We start from the raw sequence: 11,161 nt of genomic DNA, 5'->3' as shown, positions 1-11,161 counted from the left end.
AAAAGCCACACGGCCTCCAGGTTCTTGTGGCCTTTCCATTCCTCTTTCCTTCCCTCTTTCTGTCAGCAGAAAAGGTGCAGGGCCGTGACCTTGAGGCTCTCCTGCCTCCGCATTGGCCGCGGCCCCTGCAACCAGACTACAGCAGAGGCTGACAGTCTGGCACTGTGACCCCTGCGAGCTGTCCAAAAATATCTCCCCTAGCAACAGAGCTGCGTCGTACTGTCCTGACCTTTCCACTCGTCACTCTCCGAGGCCCCATCCCATCAATTGCTCCCTCCCTCTCTCCCCTACCTGAGCGTGGTCCAGGCAGCTTGGCGGCCAGTGTCCAGCCTTTTCTTTTCACAACGCCCAGATGACCCAGTTTCAGGGCCCTGAGCCGACCTCTCCAGCTTTGAGAGTAAAAAAAGCATCTGGGAGCTGTGAGAGAGGTGGATGGTTCAGATGAGATAAGGAAGCAGAGACACACACACACACACACACACGCACACACAAGCTCACGCAGCAAACACAGATGGCCAGGCCTAAAAAAACACAGCTTTTTTGTGTGCTCTTAATCCACTATTTCAAATGACACAGAGGGAAAAGAGCAGTGTGATTTGTTCTGTAATTATGACTGAGTGGGGTGTCCAGAGGTTTCGGCTGCCCTTCTTTTTTCTTTCTACCGAAGCTTTAAAAATGGAGCCTGTAGTAGTTTGTGTGCTTTCAAAAGTGACCTTTCTTATCAGACAAATATTGCCTGTGTATGAAACAGTGAGTGTGTGGGTGTAGGATTATGTATCTCTCCTACCCACTCAGTGTGTTCTGTACTGTACTGTGCTGTGTTGTGTGTGTGTGTGTGTGTGTGTGTGTGTGTGTGGCATGTTCACATATGTTGACTGCTGTGTATTATTAGTTTTCCAGGCCTCCCACCTGCCTCTGTGTCCTAGTATTTGTGTGTTTTATGTGTATTCTCAAAGGGACGCGTTCAATGACACCCGCTGCAATACATTATCTGTCGGCCTCGTTTACAACATCTTTGCTCTCAGCAGGGGTCCTGCCTGTAACTGACACATACACCAGCAGATAAACACATGCACACTGAGGAGCCTGGATGGTCTTCACTCGTCCCACACACACATGTATGTTTACTATGCAACACATTTTAATTTAATGTATTTAACCAAAATGTATTTCATTTCAATGATTTTAGCCTGAATGTGAATAAAGTCCACTAATTCATTAGGAGATCAGCATGAAATTAATCAAATTTGTTTTTAACTTTTTTTTTTAGAGCTGAAACAATCGGTCGCTGAAGCAATGAGCTGACTGACAGAAATCAATCTGCAGCTTCTTTGATAATCAATTAAGTTTTGCTTTTCAATCAAATATGGATAAAAAGCTGGTTCCAGGATCTCAAACGTGAAGATTTTATGCTTTTCTTTGTTAAATACAACCGGAAGCTGAATATCATTTTGGCTTTTGGACTGTTTTTCGGCCCAAACAAGACATTAGAATATTGTGCCTCCTCTTCGGGCTCTGGGAAATGATTGTGAACATTTCAATATAATCTGACATTTTGTAGACTAAACAATTCATTAAAAAGATAATTACAGATTAATCAATATAAAAAATAATAGTTAGTTGCAGCTCTATTCTTATTTGTGTTTCTATTTAAATTATTTGTCTTAAGACCAGTTGAGAATGTTTGTCCAAAATTTACATAAATTGATTAATCAAATTACAAGTGTGATGTAAACAAACAAGGCGCAGTTGAAAAAAGTGCATAATTCCCTGTGGTAGTTCACACGCACGCACACTCACACACTCACACACTCACACACTCACACACACACTCTCGAGGAAACTGCAGGATATGGAGCTAATTCAAGGTGAGATGTGTTTATTCAAGTAGAGGTCATCACGTTTTTGTCTTTCTTCAACAAGCACAAAAGGCTACATTAATCAACAAAAAACTCGGAAATGTTGCATTGTGTGTCACGGAAAAGAATAATCTTTCATTATTTTGTTTCATGGCCAAACATGCACACATTCCCACACACACACACACCATTGTTTCTCCGTCTCCATACCCTTGGTTTGCCCTTTTTGAATATTAATGGTAAGCTGATGTTTATTTGGTTTGCCTGAGTCCTCCAATGTTTCCTCTCTGATTCACCCATCAGCCATCTTGTTGTTGTTGTTGTTGTTGTTGTTGGTTTTTGTTTCCTCCATTTACCAGGGGGAGGGTAGTGCTAAGCGTGTATACTTTTTCAGCTCAGCTTTGTTTCACATTCACATATTAACACACTTCTACACCTGGGAGTTGTGCAGTGACGGCTGGCTGTCGGCTGCAGAGCGGTCACATGACTCTCAGCGTGGTTGCTTGAAGAGGGCAGAAGTTCCTCGTTCAGTTTCGCTGACACATTTGTACACACGCTCACACGTATATGTTTTAACCAGTGACCTTCTACCCATAAACCCACTTCACTAACCGTTATGGACCCGTCGTCCCCGACTGGCCAAACTTCTACGCAGAGCCGCTGAATCATTACACTGCACCACTTCCAAATGTTAACCTTGGTTTCAACACTCAAGGAGCCCACTGTACTTTGTTCCAGCCACGGGGGGTTATAGATGAGCACAGTTCTGCATATGGCCATCATTCACAGCCCCGGGCTCCCCCTGAGTGTGTGTAACAAATGGAGCCGAGCAGCAAAGGTATTAATGTGAAGGAACGAGCCATGTGGTGGAAGTACAGCAGGAAGTCACTTTCTCTCCCATCTGGCCCCTAACAAGATGGAGAGGAGCAGGCAGGTGTGAGCGGTGGTCTGCACCTCCGCTGACTGTATTAGCACTTCTGATGGGAGAAAAGAGAGGAGGACAATCCTCGGCGTAGGCTGTCACTCTCTCTCCATCGCCTCTCTCGTACGTCTCCTCGCCTCCTCTGTGATCACCGCTCTCTGTCCCTCACTCTGCAGCGAGTGGGAGAGGGGAGACTCAAAATGAGAATAAATGAGGTGTGTGGAAGGCATCCGGGCAGCATGCCGGTTAGTGTGCGTGTGTGCGTGTGTGCGTGCACCTGCCTCCTATCGGGTTCAGATCGCTTCGTCTAGCTGCAGTGGCAGGCCGTGGAGCCAAAAGACCGTCCGGGGACTTTCACTCCACTTGCTGCTGAGCGCCCCGGGGGATGGATTGAGCCTTGCAGGCTGGGATATTATCAATACAGTCCCTCCAGGCAGACTGGGAGACAGGAGACGGAGCCACTGACTCACTCTGCCTATTACTCTACTGCTGAGCGTCAACGCTTGGTGGTGAAAGGGTGGGGGGCAGCTGGTTTGACTGGAGCCTCTGCCAACCAGACCTCCATGTTTGCCTCATCCTTAACTGCTCAGTCCTTCTCACTCGCCTCCTCTTTGTTTGTTTCCTTCTTCTCGAGCGTCCAATTTACTGTCCCTTCTCTGGCCTTCCTACGACTCTAACAGATGTCTTTATAATTGTCACACCGTGATTATCTGCTCTTTTCTTACTCATTCCCGTGCCTTTGAAGGTGCCAAGGTGCACCCCACTCTCACAGTGTGCTGCCTACTCCTGTAATTACACATGTCCTGCTCTTTTTAAGAGTGTCACTCCTCTGCATTTCAAATCTCCATCTCTACTTTGTTTCACAGTTGTTTCATATTCCATTTGTGTAATGAGGAGGTTGACCTTGCACTTCTGAAAATTGCTTATAGTTGAAGCCGTCCACGTGTGGAACGGAAGCCAAAGAACTCATCATAAGAGTTCTTTGGAAAATGGTTTGCTGTGATCTTTTTTAGACACATATTTAGAATCTTTAGTCTGCTCCAAAATCTTCACCAACAGAGGGAGATTCATATGTGAATGGCTGAAAACACATATTTCAGCAGGAATAAATATATAAAATAAGGACCCAATTAAGATTTAAGGGTAAAAGATGCATAACTTACTGAGATACTGTCTTATGTGCAACTTGTGGTCATTTTCTTAGCTTACACCTCGTTGCTGCCGACTTCACGAATGCCAAATCATTCCCAATCTTCCCTTTAACTGTGATGATTCACAGGGACAGATCTTTGGCCGATCTGCTCTCAGCGCCTGCACGAAGGAAACTGGAGAAACCCTCAACAGAAACCACAGCTCAGTCTCTGGAGCCAGAAGCCATTTTGAATCCCCTCAGATGGATTAAACAGCCATAACTGTGACATCATCTTCTTCGAAAACAAGAGGATTGTAAAAATGGTGACCCTGCGAACCCTCTTAAAACTGGAAGGTTTTTCCCCTCCTAGGTCGGCAATCCCTTTTGCCTTTGTGACTCCACTTCCCGTGTCTCTGTTACGGCTCCCCAGTTCCATTTTGTCCGGGACATCATCCTGCAACAATAAGCCGGACACAGGTCACCGGTGTTAATGACCCCTCCGGTGATCCTTAGGGTGTGCAGGTCCTCTCCAGTAAAGTGAAGACAAACATGGCTGGGGTGGTAAATATCCCAGAGTGACTCACAAAAAGAGTTTTTCTCCTGCTGCTCATGTCTAACAGAGTGTGATCCAAAAATATTGTCTATATATAGGCTCAGAATGTGACATATACATATATATATATTTATATATATATATATATGTCACATTCTGAGCCTGATGTGTTAGTTTGTATAACTTCTTTTATAGCGTGGACATGTCGTGGTGTTCTGTTAGATTAAATGCAGGACTTTCTTTTAAACTGGGGAGGCTGAATAGCTCGGCTTGGGGAGATTAGACTCCCCAGATTTAGCGAGAGATGTGTGTGTCAGATGTGTTGTGTGTGCAATTTTTTTTGCGTGTTTGTATATGTGTGTGTATTGTGTATTTAGGCAAATCAGTTTGTTTGTGTTTCACTGGCAGTGTGGTAATTTTGCATGAAATCACTTTAGTAAATATAGCTGTTATCTTGTTCCCATTATGTCTCAGAAAGCCAGTCTTTTAAAGCCTGACATTTTAAATATATCCACCCAAAGAAGAGGCGCACCACTCAAGGTCCCTCAAAACTCTGTTTCCTTTCACCGCTGGTAAAACTCAAGTCGCAGCTGCTCGAAATACTTCTGAAGTTAAGGTGGTACATCAAAGTAGCTTACGTAAATGGATGACTAAAAAAACAAACTTTCTTTCAAATGTAAGGCTGACGTTAATTACCCAAGGTACTCAATGGGTGCAAATTGTTCTAGAGTCTCTGCAGTTTTTCAGCGACTGAACAAGCTCAGTTTTCGATAATTAGTGGAGCATTCTCACAGCCACTGAAACTGGAAATAATTGGCTTCTCAGACTGTGTCTGCAGCTCCCGGCTTGTACAGCTTCATCTTTGAACCTGATGCTTTGCCTGCGCTACGTCACGACAATAATAATTGACATTATCACCATGAAACAGCATGCGTGTTGAACACCTAAAATGTTCAGTACAATTACATAAAAACAGGTTGCGATTTGCGGGCGAGAAGGCTTTATATATCCAGCTGAATTATACCGTCCCCCCTCGTAGTAATAATGCTACTTCACCAAAAGACCTTATAAAATAGAGAAAATAATGTTGTATTATTTTAGACACACCGGGCACAAAACCAAATCGCCCAGGGTCATACAGTGTGTGTGTGTGTGTGCGTGTGCGTGTGTGTGTGTGCGGCAAAGCACACATGGCAAAATCCCCTTTGTGGTAGTCCCTGTTACAGTAGGTGTCACCGGTACCAGGCTATTTGAAGTTTATAAATAAGCATGCCTGATCGAGCTATCCATGTTAATGAAAGGGTGAATTCATTCTGGCATATTAAAATATCATTTCAGCTTTTGATTTGTTGAGCAGGATTGCATCTCCTATGTGTCCGCATGAAGAAAGGACAAGGCAAGAGAGTGAACATGTATTGCTACTTGAAGAATTATATAATAATCATTTAAATGATTTAAATATTCCTGCAAATGCAGTGGTTAACTCCAAGTTCCATATTTCCATTGCTTCCTATGCCCAAGAGATTGATCATTTGGTTCGTTGGTCATTCATTCTGTTTAGTTGAAATCTACTGAAAAGAAATTTAGGTCATGAACAGCATTTTTGATTTTTCTTTTTAATCTCCACATTCAAGGGGGCTCAATGTAGCTATCAGTATAATAACCATCTACTTATATTACAACACCAACAACAAACAACACTGGAGCAGTGTGCAATATTTCAGCCTTCAAATTAACTGTCACACACAGTGAAACTTATAATTAAGATGAAAAATTAAAAATGTGAATATTTTCTTTTACACCAGTTATTTAGTGACACGACAGCTTAGTGAGAGCAAGTGAAAATGCAACACATGAGAGAGTATTAAAGGATAAGAAGGCGATATTCTACATTTTTGTCAACTAATCCTGTGAGAAGACCGAAACCAACAAAGATTTGATCCTATATTAAGTATTTTCCGTGCAAAGCCTGATGTAGCTTATTCCTCTTTGCCATAGAGCTTAAAAACATACTGTTGCACCCTCATTACCATGAACACTGATTTTTACCATCCTGCTGTCTAAATACTGACTCGCACACCAAATATGTTTCATTGCGCAGTTGAAAATAGTACTCAACAAATTCACTATTTAGCTACTATTCAGTGTTTGAGTAACGCTTGTTAGAAACTACAGAGCCCTGCTGCTTTAGTAAGTTACTTAAGTATGTTTTTATGAAAAAGAAAGTATATGTTCATGACCCATTTTAAAGATTTACATCTTCAGGGGGAACCCATCAGACAGTATTGAGACATGGACTTAGACATTGTTGGTTTGGGTCTTTACACCGGATGTGTGACAATAAACAAACTAATTAACACTAGGCGTATTCTTTAAGGTACGGCTAAGCAAGTGTCAAGCATTCCTCTTGACAACCTTGCACTGTTCTTTTAAAGAAAAGTACAAGTACTGTATATTGTAGCCGTAGGTTTAAAGGAACACTGGAGACGAGAAGGTGTTTAAATCTACTTGGTAATTTAGGAATCCACATGGATACAATGTCAGGCTAATAGGCAAGAGTGTCAGAACTATAGCCTAGGGGTCCAGAGCGAGCCTCTACCAGCTGTAGGTTCAGATTTCTTGCGCAAATCTGTCACTAGAGGATGAATGACCGGATTTACAACCTATTTCTGTTCCGTCATCGAGGAATATATGTACTTGGGCTATGGGCTGTGCAGCTCTAGGAAGTGATTGGCCTGGTTTTAGGAACTTGCTGCATCAAACAGACTGCAAGTCCTCCCATCTCCAATGCAGCACATAACTTCTAATGCAGATGAGCAAAGGGTTTAAAGGGAAACATTTCCACTTGATATTAAAATGAGCATTCCTTTGCTGTGCAATAATTTCAAAGGATTTAAACGCTACCGATCACCAGGGTTTTTCAAGGGCTTCAAACTCCCTCGATGGCAAAAAGCAAAGAGAGAGAACTGCCTTGAACTCTGCTCTTCAAATATATACGACGATGGATAATCTCAATCCTCTTCTTTTGTTTTATGCTTGTGAATGACCAACTGCAGTCGTTTCACTATTTAAGGAAAAAGAGAGTTTTCTGAGAAAGACACAGAGACAAATAGTTGGCTTTCTCTGACAGACAGACCGAGAGACAGATGGGTAGCAAAAGATTGTTTTGGGGGCGGGGGGAGTAAACACGCCAATACACAAGTAAAAAGCATGACTAGTACGCTGATGATGATGCCAGCACCAGCATAAAACCCCACTTTGGTGTGTCATGCAAAATTAAGCTGTGTGAGTATCTCCATCCTCAAATTCAGAGCAAATCTCTGTAACCCGGACTAACGAGTTTACGGAGCTCAAACCGTCCAAATGTAAGCTGCTGCCATGGCGACGTCCCTCCACGCTGCATCCACTTTCTTCACAGTGAAAGGATCATGCATTTCTACCAGCTGGAGGACGGCTGCCACGTGTCATGTTGTGTGTTCGTGTTGGTTGACGTGTTGCATTGTGTACTGAGCATGTTGCTGACCTTCCAGTGTCAGTCCAATTAGGAAACTTGTGGGAGGGAGTGGCAGTGACAGATAGACACAATGGTTTAAAAAGCTGTAGTCAAAGTCATTAAAAGTTATTGTGAAGGTACAGGGGGAAGTTTTCACACTTGTAAAACTCCTCCCGAACAACCGCACCCGATACACCAGCATCGTGTTGTTTACCTCTCATCAGTCGAGCATTACAGGCCCCATAGCTGCAACGGTAACCCGATGCAGAAACAGGTTGAATCAATCAGAAAACAGGCCGTCTCTACTTCACGATTCTGGGAGAGATATCAGCCACAATGTTGCGTGCATTGTCGTGCATACGTGCAGACCACTTGAGTGTCTCCACCACATCGATTAGTTTAGCTGTCAGTTGCCACGGTTTCAGGCAGTGTGTCGCTAGCACGGTGCAAAATTAGCGATGGTTGAGAGAGCGTGCGTGTGTGTGTGTGTGTGTGTGACGATAAGTATGACGTTGGCAGAAATGTTACAGCTTTAAATGTAGCAGTGCAGTGAGTTTACAATTACATGTTTCAATGGAGTTCCTGTGTCTTGCGTTGCAGCCGGCTACTGATTCAAGTGAGTGGGGTTAGCCCCAAAGTTAGCAACGGCTCCGGCGCACTTAAGGTGGGCCGACCTTTAAGTTGGACAATCGATGCATCCCTTGTGTATATTGTTATTAAGGACACATTTCTGGACACAAGTGTTACACAGTGGAAGCACCTTCTGCTATAGGTCTGGAATTATTATTGATCACTGTCCATTTTTGTGAGAAATTATGCTTTTGCAATCAGTTTGGTAGGTCTGATATGGCTCTGAACACTAAGACACCAATGAGCCTCAAACATTCATCCAAATACACCCCTTAATCTATGTCAGGTTTCATGTCAAGCATACACTTGAGCTACTGCGAAACTTCTTTTCTGAAAATTTCTCGAGAGATAGAAGTTAAATCCTTCACTACTTCTCAGACAAAACTTTAAACCACCACCTAAACCTCCAAGAGCTCCGACACAGTGGAAGCATGTGACTACTGTCTTGCCTGTGGCTTCATATTATAAATATATGTGTGCCTCGACGTGTGATCGTGTGTGTGTGTATGCGTGTGTACTGAATTTGCAAGTTGAGTGTGTATGCTGTGTCACTGTATTTCTGTCTGTTTCAGTGAGAACAACGTGCCCTCTCAGAAAGTGGATGAGCCTGAGGGGCCCGTAGGGGTTGGTAAAAATAGCCCCGAGGCTGATTAGGAGCAAGGCGGCGGGGGGATTTTAAGAACCTGCTCATTACAGCACCTGTAAGGCCTCTTCAAGTAGCCCTTCTGCAGGAGCCCAGCTGCTCACGTCTGCCAAGAGCTGTTCGCCATGCACGTAAACTCCACTCGCGCATCCTCCAGGGGCGGGACATCACAATGCAAGACGACGACAATGGTGGGTAAAAACTCTGGCCTCAATACATCCCACAACAAAAATAAGTAACTTCATCTATACTAAAATGGTGTGCCGCTTGAATTGTTAATAACATCCTCATTTCGCCATTACCATTCTCCATATGGAACAGGAAAGTTTTTACGTTCAACCTTCAAATTAAAGACGAGCTAGATCGGATTCTACTCCATTTCCCGTATGTAAGCCATAAACGGTGCAACGCTGAGGAAAGGTTTATGGCCGACTGCATTCCCTGCACCCCTAAATGAAAAACTGACATAGTTTAGAAAAAATTAATGACTTACCACTCCTTTAAAACAATAACACAAACAGCTCAACCATGGTTGATTAAAGTTGTCCTCTATAAAGGGTATACAAACTCCCCGAGAGCAGTGCTTGCCGCCGTTATTGAACTAGCAATCTGTGGGGTCTGAAGAGGGTACGCCCCTCTGTCAAGGTACTGCTATGAAGTCTCAGCCTGCCCTGACCCCGGTTGACTCCCACCAGCCCTCCTGCTGGGACAGTAAAACAAACGAACCCCCCATAGACAGGCTGTTTAGAAATGTGCTACTCTCGGAAGGACAGAGAGAAAGACAGATACAGTAAGAAACCAGAAAGGCACTATGAGAGCTGCTTTTAGCAGTGATTACAAATGGGATCAAACTATTCTTGTTTCACTAAATATCAAAAATGTTTTATAAAAAAGCCAGACGAGAAAAACACAGAGCAGACACCCCCCCCCCCTCCCCAGTGCTTGAATTAAACCACTTTGTAACAACAACAATTCATCGTGATTCTGCTTCTGATGTTTGGACATCGGTTGATGTCGGCTCCGTTTGAGAAATAGCTGGATATTTGGTTCCTGGCACAGGTTTTGGCAAACAGCTGGGTTTGGATTCAGTTCAGGATGCGGTGGACTATTTGACGCTGCTGCCATGTTTTCTGCTGTTTGTCTGTTGTTTTTACTCCAAGCATTAAAATGTTTCTTTTAATTACCCAATCCATGTGCCATGTCCATGTCCACATACTCTCTGAAAAAAAGGCTTAAGTGGTAGATTATTTCTTGCTTGATCAAAATAGCAAATTGCACACGTCACAGATATATAAGTAGTATCACGTTTCTTGTTATTGTGACAACACCTTGATAGTGTTGCTCATCTATATTGTTTTGTGCAATACTCTATTATTAGTTTGAATGTGTTGATGTCTAAATATAATGATGTGTAAGTCACAGAAGTCACGGTTCGGTTCAGTGTCAGAGATGGACCGAATCCTCTTGCTGGGGACTGAGGTAGCTTTTTGCTCACTTCCAACTTGAAAATAAGGAACATTTCTTCTGTACACTTTCCACAAAAGGGTCACAACAGGCTGTAAGACCGAAAAGCATCTCTTATGCCGAACTTCTTTTCATTAATTTTGAGGAGGGTTTTTAATAATTGGGTGATGCAGTCAAATGTGCATGTCGGTGGTCTTTCCATAATTTACAACACACTTGCCAAAATTTGACCAACTCACACGCCGATATTCTTGTTGTGCTTATCTCAGCACATGTAGCTAAAAGTGTCCCGGCGGAAAATTGCTTGTGGACTTTGGTTGTGCATTACGTGCGACCGCGTGCCCTGGAAGGAAGGTGACCCAACCCCCCCCCCCCGTGGCGTGACAGTCCAGTCCGAATACAAGAACCGCTACACACTCGCTAAAGAGATGGAATACACTGTGATATTGTCCTAGGAAGTTGTAC

This window comes from Cyclopterus lumpus, chromosome 4, assembly GCF_009769545.1.
Source record: "Cyclopterus lumpus isolate fCycLum1 chromosome 4, fCycLum1.pri, whole genome shotgun sequence".
NCBI classification, from domain to species: Eukaryota; Metazoa; Chordata; class Actinopteri; order Perciformes; family Cyclopteridae; genus Cyclopterus; species Cyclopterus lumpus.
Note: the sequence above shows the minus strand (reverse complement) of the source record.